This window comes from Passer montanus, unplaced genomic scaffold (assembly GCF_014805655.1).
Source record: "Passer montanus isolate IOZ18808 unplaced genomic scaffold, ASM1480565v1 scaffold127, whole genome shotgun sequence".
Taxonomy (NCBI): Eukaryota; Metazoa; Chordata; class Aves; order Passeriformes; family Passeridae; genus Passer; species Passer montanus.
The window spans coordinates 223,628-233,408 of NW_024359499.1; the positions used below are offsets into that span (position 1 = coordinate 223,628).

The 9,781-nt window shown below is 54.5% G+C and overlaps 1 protein-coding gene across 3 annotated transcripts in view; it reads right to left on the reverse strand.

The window, feature by feature from the left end:
* The window catches only part of PPFIA4 (PTPRF interacting protein alpha 4), a 58,541-nt gene extending 51,863 nt beyond the window's left edge, over window positions 1–6,678 (reverse strand). For all 3 annotated transcript variants that reach the window (XM_039698547.1, XM_039698546.1, XM_039698545.1), the window contains exon 1: window positions 6,600–6,678. The gene's annotated coding sequence lies outside the window, so the exon portion shown is untranslated. The remainder of the gene's footprint in view (window positions 1–6,599) is intronic.
* Between the last annotated feature and the right edge of the window lie 3,103 nt (window positions 6,679–9,781).

Consider the following 9,781-nt stretch of genomic DNA (forward strand, 5'->3'; position numbering starts at 1 on the left):
GAAAAAAATGCTCTTTTTTTAATATGGCAGCCCAAAGTGTTGGCTGTAATCAAGTGATTATCATCCAGGTTTTGATGCTGGGGAGAAGATTCTCTCCCCATCAAACACAAGCTGCTCTCTGGGTGGCACATCTGGATGTCAGATAGATAACAGCAGCAAAGCAAACCCTTTCTGGATTTGGGATCAAAGGAAAGACAGCTCAGGTCAGGAGAGATGAGCCTTCTGGCTCTAATTAAAACCTGATGGGTTAAAATTAGTAAAGTCATGTTATTGAGCACATGATGCATGGGGAGCCCAAGCTCCTGGAAGGGTTCTGGGAGGAGGCTCTCCCAGGGACCCCGGCAGTGACCCGAGACTCCACCCCATGTCCCAGTAAAGGCACATCTGCTTCCAGGTGCTGCGATGCTGGGGAGGAACAGGGACAGCAGCTCTCCACAGGCACATGGGAATCTCCAGACTTTCCACCCATCCACTCTCTAGCACATCCAGGTTTTCCAAGCAGCAAAGCTTGAAAATTTGGGTTGGTTAACACCCCTGTGGATCCTTCAGAGGCTTTGGTTTTCTGATCCTCTACCCCCACATGGCCTCCTCAACCCTCCCCAGCCTGCCTTAGCCCAAACTGCTGGCAGATACAGCCCTGGCTGCAGATGTGGAGATCGGGTGCCCTTTGCCCATCCAGCAGTGCATCCAGGCTGGACATGGCCTTCACTGATGCTCCAGTCCCACAGCAACCTAGAGGGACAGGACCTCTACTGCTGCCAGCATCTCTGCACAGGGACACAGCCAAGAGTGATTCCATCCTCAGCCGGGTGGGAGACACGTCATCAGCATGGTGGGATTGCAAAAGTTACAGCAGCACAACATCCCAGTGATTCCCACCCTGGCAGATCCCAATCCATGGCCAGAAACCAGTGGTGGCCACACCAGAACGCCCCAGAGAAACATTCTCTTCTGCAGATACAGAAGAATAGCAGGATTTGGCTTTGCCACCCTCACACTTCACTCCCACCACCCCTTCTCAAGAGTAGGAGCTCAGCTTCACAGCATGCCAGGGAAAGCAAACACAGGAGGGAAAAATCCAGGAGCACCAGAGCCACTACGTCCTGCAGAGAAACCGTCCCAGACACTTCGGCCCTTCCTGAGCCTTGAAAAAACACGATGCCCAAAAGAGCCCTGAAACAACTCCCTGCATTCCCCAAATCCATGTGTCACCCAGGGAGACCCCGACTGAGCTGGGTGCTGCTCAGGATGGAGTAGGAATTGTAAGGCACAAAGCCTTCCACCACCCCAGGACACAGGGCTCAGGTCTATCCCCAAGGACAGAGGGTGAGAGGGCACAGAGCCTGTGCCTGTTCCCTGGCTCTGGCCTTACTTGAGGACCCTGAGTGTGCTCATAGGACACGGAGCCTCCAAGGGGTTCCTGACAGCTCCATCCACAAACAGGAGTGTCATCCCCCAATGTCTCCCAGGGAAACCACACCCACACACAGCACTTGGTGTTATGTGGGGCAGTGTGGGACCAGAATAACTCCTCTCCTGGCTGATCAGTGTGTGAATAAATCAGCCACAGCCAAAAATAACCTCTGGACATTTTTTGACTCCTTCCTGGAAAACAGTTTGGGGCTGCTGCTTGACAGAAGCCCAGATCTACTTAGTTACAGCTGCCAGACACTGAATTACAGGGCAGATTAAGTGGATTATGGATTTTGTACAAGCCCATCTTTCCCCTCTGTGCCCGCAGCTCCTGGCACTGGGAATGTCTGCATGGGGAGCAGTTCTAGGCACCACCACCAAGCCTATTTAACTCATGATCCAGAGCCTGAGATCAGCTTTATGACACCTGTGTTAATGCCACGGTAAGGCTATAAACACCTTCCCAACTCTGGAACCAGAAAGGCCAGGCTTTGGCAGGAGAAACTCCGTGTGAGGTGTTCTGCACTAATGAGACTCTGAAAAGGTGAGAGTTGGGCTGGGGCCAGACGTCCCCTTCTCCCAGGCTCCAGGCATCCCATGCTCAGCCCAGCTCCTTCCTCTGGGCTATGGACCCCTCAGGCACCCCACAGCTGCAGTGTTTGCTGTCCCAGCACATCACATCATGGCATGGCCAGGAGGGAATTTGGAATTGCAGAGAAATTTCCACCAGGAAAGGGTGGAAATGCGAAGTTAAATGCACGCACCTGCCGCATGGGCAGCAGTCCCGGGAGGGAGCCTCTTCCCTGCCGTGTCATCCCGCCCTGGCGAGGGATGCTGCCCTCTCTGGAAGGCGGGATGTGGAGTCCAGGCAGGAGGAGCCTCCTTCCTTTCTTCCCTCCCTGCCGCACATCCCCGCGGCCGCTATCTAAAGCACCCGGCCCCGCTAAGAACGCCTCAGGGCCCCGCGGAGGAGCGGGCCCCGGCCCGCGGTGCCGGGCACGGCTCTGCTCGGGAGCACCGACACAGGGGCTGGACACGGCAGGAGCCGCAGGGGAGAGGCACCATGCAGCAAAAATCCCCAGGAACTGCCCTCTCCTGGAAACCGCTCGACACGGACAGGAGGATGGGGAAACGAGCTCTCATGTGCCACTTGTGCTCTTCTTTTTTTAATGTTTGGATGCAATTAAAGGCAGCTACCCAGCCGGTAGCTCCTCACGCTTGCTAAGAGAAGCATGGCAGGAGCTGAAAACCAGGAGCAGAAAAAAAAAAAAAAATCTGCATTTCAGATAAATTCCAGCCTTGTCAGTCCTGCAGGATTACAGAGCTGGAGACAGCGACCCACGAGCTGCTTAAAACATCAGAGTGAAGATTCAGCTAAGGAAGGACAACGTGGAGGACACAGGGTCAGTCCCCTCCTGGCCAGAGGCTTTTGGAGAAGGTCAGACACCCAGCTCCCAGATCCTCCTGTGTTTTGGGAATCACTGTGCTGCCAGTGCTGCCCAGGGCTGAGGAGCAGCAAGTTTTGCACAAAAATGAGAGAGATGAGCAGCTACTTCATTCATAAAACCACAGAATCACAGCATGGCTTGGGCTGGAAGGGACCTTAAAGCTCAGCTCATTCCAACCTCCTGCCATGGGCAGGGACACCTCCTACTAACCAAGCCCTGTCCAGTCTGGACATGGACACTTCCAGGGATTCAGGGGCAGCCACAGCTTCTCTGGGGAACCAGGTGGTGTGCCAGAGCCTCCCCACCCTCACAGGGAGGAATTCCTTCCCAATATCGAATCTAAATCTCTTCTTTCAGTGTGAATCTCTTGTCCTGTCACTCCATTTCCTTTTGCAGAGTCCCTCTCCAGCTCCCTTGTAGCCCCTTCACACCCTGGAAGAGGCTGTGGGGTCTCCACACAGCCTCCTGCTCTCCAGGCTGAGCTGCCCCAGCTTTCTCAGCCTGATTCCTCAGGACATCCCAACCCTACAAATGAACTCAAGGCTTTTACTCTGTCCCCACAAGGGTTTGAACCTGTTTGACCACACAACAAACAGAAATAAAATCCAGTTACATCAGTACAACTTTTATAGCAAAGAGCCTGGAATAATTTCCCACAACTTCTGCTCCAGATGGGCCCAAACACAGACCTGTCCCCCAATACTGCAGTTGTTCCATGTGATATTTTCCCTCCTCCCTCCCAAATGCCAGCCCATGTGAGCACACCCACACGGGAGCCCACCTCCAAGCCTTTCGTCTGCTCACAGAAGAGGCCTTTAAGCACTGAAAACTCCCAACCACATCCTCCAGCAGCCTGGCCAAGGCTTGGACCCACCCGCAGGGGCCCCAGCAGAGCCCTCAGCCTGGGTCAGGTCTGTCACCCCACACCTGGTGCTTGGACCATCCCAGAAACCATCCCTAAGGAAGGCGCTGTCATTCACACCTTGCTGGGAGGGCAGCTGGGCAATGGATCCAACAACCTTCTCCAGGTAATATTCAGAGACCTCACAGCTCAGTTTTGGGAGCCATCTGGGAAACCTCTGGCTCACCAAAGCATTCTTTAGGAGGAAATTAATTGTGAATTAAGGTTTCAAGGTTAGATAAAGAATACAGTATATTTCTGCTTTACTGGAAACCCTGAAATGGCAATTCCCAGGCAGAGGATGGACACTTATGGCAATGATTCTTCATGTGCACAGAGTGGAGCCCTCCAGAGGTATTCCCAGTTGGGCCCCAATTTGAATTCAGCTCCCTCTGAGGCTCCAAGAAAGCCTCTCTCAGTTCCAGTGTGAACCTCCAGCTCCAGCACAGTGTCAGGCTCCTTCCCAGCACTGACTCAGGACATCCTCACCCAGCACAGTGGGACCCACAACTCACACTCAGTCAGCCTCCTCCTCATCCCTGTCCTCATTCCCAGCCCCCAGTGGGAGCTGCCCCAAAGAACAAGACTTGCAAAAATGTCCCTCCAAAGATGCAGATGAGAAGGGTTTTGGTGGGGGTTTTAGCCCTGGTGCCTTCTAAGACAACTGAGACAGGCAGGAACCCAAAGCTCCAGCTGTCCAGTCCCTCTGCATCTTCACTGGAGCTGCTGCCAAGCTCAGCTGGACCGGTAGAGAGCAAGAGCCACTCACCACAAAGACACAAGGCTGCACAGGGATGGGATGTTTAATCCCACATCTGCCAAGCTGGCCGCTGCAGAAAGCTGGATCTGTCCATCAGTCCCACCACTGGTGTCTCAGGTGCCAGTTCAGAGGCACCCCACCCTCCTGCTGGTGACACTGGTCCCAGACAGCCTCTGGCCTGACTCCTGGGAAGGAGCTGCAGGAGGAGCAAGCACTGAAGCTGGAAGGCACCTGTGCACCTGAGCACCACAGGGTGCCAGGGAGATGGCAGCAGGGACCTGTGCTGATGGCTCCCTGACAAATCTCCAGGGAAGTCCCTGCAGATCAGCCCTGTTCCCCAACCAGCACCTGCAGGGAGCAGCACAGCGTCATGTCCCCAAGAGCACAGGTACCTGAGACTCTCAGACTGATCATCAGAGACACAAAGACACTCAACTTTCCACCTCCTGCTGGGTGGGCAGCACCACAACCAAGAAACTCCCAAACCACACAGGCACATTCATCCAGGTCCCAAACTCTAGCTCACACTTGCCTCTGGAGCAGCTCCTGCTCACACAGTGGCTTGGTGGTATTAAACCCACCAGAAGAACCTCATTCCAGCATCCAGCAGATGGTGGCAAATGAGCTAAAATGAACGCTTTGCCAATCCTGACTTGGCCAAAACCAGGGCCTCCCCAGAAGGGTTTGCACAGCTTTAACAAAACCCAGCTCCCTAAGCCAATTGCTGCTCTAATGATGCAATTGAGGGGATAAACAAGCCCTTCAAGGCTGGTTATTCAGGAACAAACAGTGCTGTCTGGAGGCAGCTTGCAGCAGCCCTGTGAACAGAGCTAACAGAGGCTGGGAACCAGTGTGGGCACAGCTGGAGCTAGCCAAGCTGGACAGATGCGCCTCTGGTCCGGCCCCGAGCACACAGGCCAATGTTTAGGCTGAACCAGATCCATGAGCATCTTCCCAGTTCCGAGCTGGCCCAGCTTGGAAGGCATTTACCTGGTGCTGAGCTCCAGGAGCATGTGTGTGGCAGCATCCCCACGATCTGGTCCAGCCCAGAGCTCGGAGCCAGGCAGATGCTCAGTGGGGCTGACACAGAGCTCGGTGCTGGGTGGATGCTCCAGGGCTGGAGGCAGCACTGAGGAAGGCGGGAGGAGACAGCGCTGGGAAATCAGAGGACTGGGAGAAGGCCGTGGTAGGACCAGGCTCACCCGCATTCCTGCCCTCCCCTCGGTGTAAGGTAGAATCTGGGGAACAGGATGTAAAGGGACAGTTTGGGAGGATATGGGGGGCTGCCAGAGGCAGAGAGCAGCTGAAAATCAAGACCCCCTCTACCGGGTTAAGGAATAACTGCCCCCTCCCTGCCCCCCATACCATGCGGCCTCGGGGGATGTGCCCACCCTTCACCCCCTGCCTGCACACCCAGTGGGGATGGGGCAGAGTATCTCCCCGGCTCTCGGTCCGGGGCCAGCGGACTGAGGGGAGCAACCCTAGCTCAGATGCTCAGTCTGCGGGTAAAGCCGGGGCAGAGCAAGTCCCTCCTCCAACCCAGCTCGGGGCGAGAATGACACTCCCCAGCTCAGACTCAGCCCAAGGGAAATGAGGGAGCTCAGCACACCCTGACTCAGACACCCCCTCCAAGGGGTAACGGGGTGGGAGATGAAGCACCCCCGGAGCGAGTCAGCCTCTTCCGGGCGGGAGTGGGGAGAGCATCCCCCGGGCACGGCAGGGCTGAGCATCCCTACTGCGGCCCCGCCCGGGGGGCAATGGGGAGCATCCCCAGAAAGGGGGGTGGGGGGGAGGAGGGCAGAGCATCCCCGGGAGGTGGCAAAAAGGGCAGAGCCCGCCGAGTCCAGCCCCGCCGGGGGCTGAGCATACCCACGGAGGGGGCCGAGCATCCTCTCGGGGGGCAGCAGAGCATCCCCGGGGCAGGCAATACGGGCAGAGCCCTGCGGGTCCGGTCCCACCGGGGGGCTGAGCCCCCCCCGGGCGGCCCCACGGGGGTCACGGGGGCAGAGCTCCCCCCGGGCGGCCCCGCGCGGGGCTGAGCATCCCCCGTGGGCAGCGCGGCCCCGCCCGCACTCACCGCCCGCCGAAGTCGCTGGAAGCCGCCGCTGCCGCCGCTGCCGCCCCGCCCTGCCCCGCCCACTGCGTCACCGTCCCCGCCTGGACACGCCCCCGGCCACGCCCCCGAGCGGCCACGCCCGCAGGGGAGGGGGTCGGGGGTCAGGGCGGGGCCGGGGCCGGGGGTGCTCCCGGGGACAGGATCCCCCTGGAAAGGGGAGGGACCCCCCTCTGGGCCTTAAAAGACTTTCAGGAGCGACAGGAATCCCCCCAGGAGAACTCTCCTTGAGGGCAGAAACCCTCCTGGGGGGCAGGAATTCCCCTGGGAGGACAGAAGATTCTGAGGTGGGGCAGAAATGCCCCTGTGGCAGTAGGAAACTCTCTTGTGGGGAAGGTTCCTCCCTGGGAGAGGTACGGGAATCCTCCTGGAATGGGCTTAGAATTCTCCTGGGGACAGGAATCTCTTCGGGGTTTCCACAGGGTCAGGACTCCCCAGGGGTCTTGTCCAACCCCAGAGGGAGGGAGGCAGGAGCAGACATGGGCTCTGGGGTGTCCCAAGCCCTGGCTGCCCCAGCCCCCTCCTCACCCTGCAAAGCTCAGTTCTGAGCCCCGGGGGGATGAGATGTGTCACGCCAGGCTCCCCTCAAGGATGTCTTCAGCATCATAAATGGGATTTGGGACAGAGGGCACACATGAACTTCAGCGGGAGCAGCCAAAAACCAACCCTGCTTCATCATCCTGCCTTGCACAGGAGCATCCTTCACAAACAACTAGTTTGGGAGCCTTGGAAGCACAGCCCCTGGCAGAGCCTTTGGGATCCCTCAGCAGTCTTCACCCAGCCTACCAAGGGGGAGCTCCTTTCTGTGACCCCACTGGGAACAACTGGGATCAGTAGCATCATCACAGAGCAGCACCTTCCTCTCTCCAAGAAGGACATCGAGCTCATCCTCAGGATTTTTGCTGGAGGACCCTGGGGAAGTCTCACATAAATGCCTCCAACCCAGGAGATGAGGGAGTGTGCTGGATCCACCCGCCTGCCCGCCCGACTCAGGAACAACTGCCTTCAATCCCAAGAGCATTTCATCTCTTTTCCACAGTTTTCTAAGCCAAGACAACCTTCACATTTTAAAAATAATACTGTGATACAGTTCTCAAATAACAATGATGAATAGGATAAACCAAGGAAAAGGTTTTCAAGTCAAGAGGGGGGTGCAACCAGGAGCACCAGGATCTGCTTTATTGACTTCCATTCGTGTCAATTTGTATCCATTGCTTTAAGAACAGATGGATTAGGAGTAGCCTGTCTGTCAAGGCATGGCATTTCGTGCCTGGGATGATCAGAAGTTTTCCCAATCAAGTATGTTCCTAGCTGATAAAATGCTCCTTGTGTATTCAAGAAACACTGAGAGAAATAGGGTCAGGCAGGGAGGTTATAGACATACCAGCTCCTGGCCATGCCTGGGAAGCAGAAGGAATGTGGATTTCTTGGATTTGTCCATGTTCCGTGCTTTATCCTGCTCTGGGGAGGGCCAAGAGCTGACACCACAGCTGTGAAAACATCTCACTGTCATTCCAATCCTCTCCTGAAGTTTTGTAGGAAAGGGGCACAAGTGGGAATGCAGCACTCTGGAGTGCTCAGAGTCATTGAGGGAGAATGGGGCAGGGCTGGGCTCTTCTGTCGCTGCGTAAACCCCAAAGGAGAGGAGCAGGATTCCTTCCACCAGCCTGCCCAGTTTACCCCAGCACTGGGCAGGACTCCCAGCCAGCTCCTGCCAGTGCCCACATCCCCTTGTGAGCAGGGCACAAGCCCTCAGGGGCACACAGGCCCCAAAATCATCAGCCCCTGGGCTGCCAGTCACGATTTCCCTTTGCAGGTCCCCTGGAACCAATTCCTCCCCCTTGGGGTGGCACCACTCCTTCAGCAAGCTCCAAGCACTCATTTCAACCCTAAAAAATAGCAAATGCAGTTTACAGCTGGTGGCCACCCTTCGCTGCTCCCAGCACAGAGGTGTGGGTGGCGTGGGAGCCCGTGGTGTGGGCTGTGCGTGGGCACTGCTCAGTGGGTGTCTCCTGGGAGTGTTCCAAATCCTCTGAAATCAGCAGGATAAACCCCGCCAACACTGTCTTTTTAGTGTCAGTGGCATTACTTTATACTCCACAGAGGTGTGGGTGGCACTGGGAGCCTGTGGTGTGGGCTGTGCGTGGGCACTGCTCAGTGGGTGTCTCCTGGGAGTGTTCCAAATCCTCTGAAATCAGCAGGATAAACCCCGCCAACACTGTCTTTTTAGTGTCAGTGGCATTACTTTATACTTGGCCAACAGAGTTCCAGCCTCCACACAGACAGAAATACAAAACCTTTCCACGTGTTCATATATTTTTAGAAGAAAACAAACAAACAAACAAAAAACCCAAAAAAACCACCCAAAACAAACAAACAAAAAACCCAAAATAAAACCAAAAAACCCCAAAATTAAAAAACAATCAAACAAACAAACAAAAAAAACCCAAACCAAGCAAAACAAACAAACAAACAAAAAAAAAAAAACCAACCCCAAAGCTTAATTTGGTCTAAATTCCATAATTCTCTTATAGTTCCCTTTCATTTAATACTGTTCTCTCCTCTACCGGTTACTGATTTCTCACTTCTTATGTTAATTAGTCCATCTTTTTAGTCTTTTTAGTATCTTTGGAAAGTACAAACTTTTAACACATAGATGGAGTCTTTGTTTGCCTCTTCTTTATCTTCAGGTTTATGCAAAATTTATTTGTGGTTTATAAATTCAACATTCCATATGTCCAACCTCACCAATATGTTCTTCTCTCCCAGGCTTTGTTCATTGAAGCATATCAGGCTTAGTTTATCAAAACTTCAATTTCAGTACTTTTCCCAATCTGTGGGAAGTGGCTCATGGCAACTTTACTAGATGCTGGAAAAGAGTAATTTAAAAATAACACACTATTTATAATTTATATATAGGTTATGATTAATTAAAGCAATTAATTAAAAGTTAATTAAAACCATTAACTAAAATTATTATTTAAAAGTTCCATTGTTTCCAACAGGGGGGTGCATCAGGACAATCACCTCAGAGTTCCTCCTTACTGGGAGCGCTGGGGAGGCCTGCAATCACCACCCTTTTACTGGGGGCCAATCCCCTCAGAGGCCCCCCTTACTGGGATGACTGGGAAGGGCAATTACCCCAG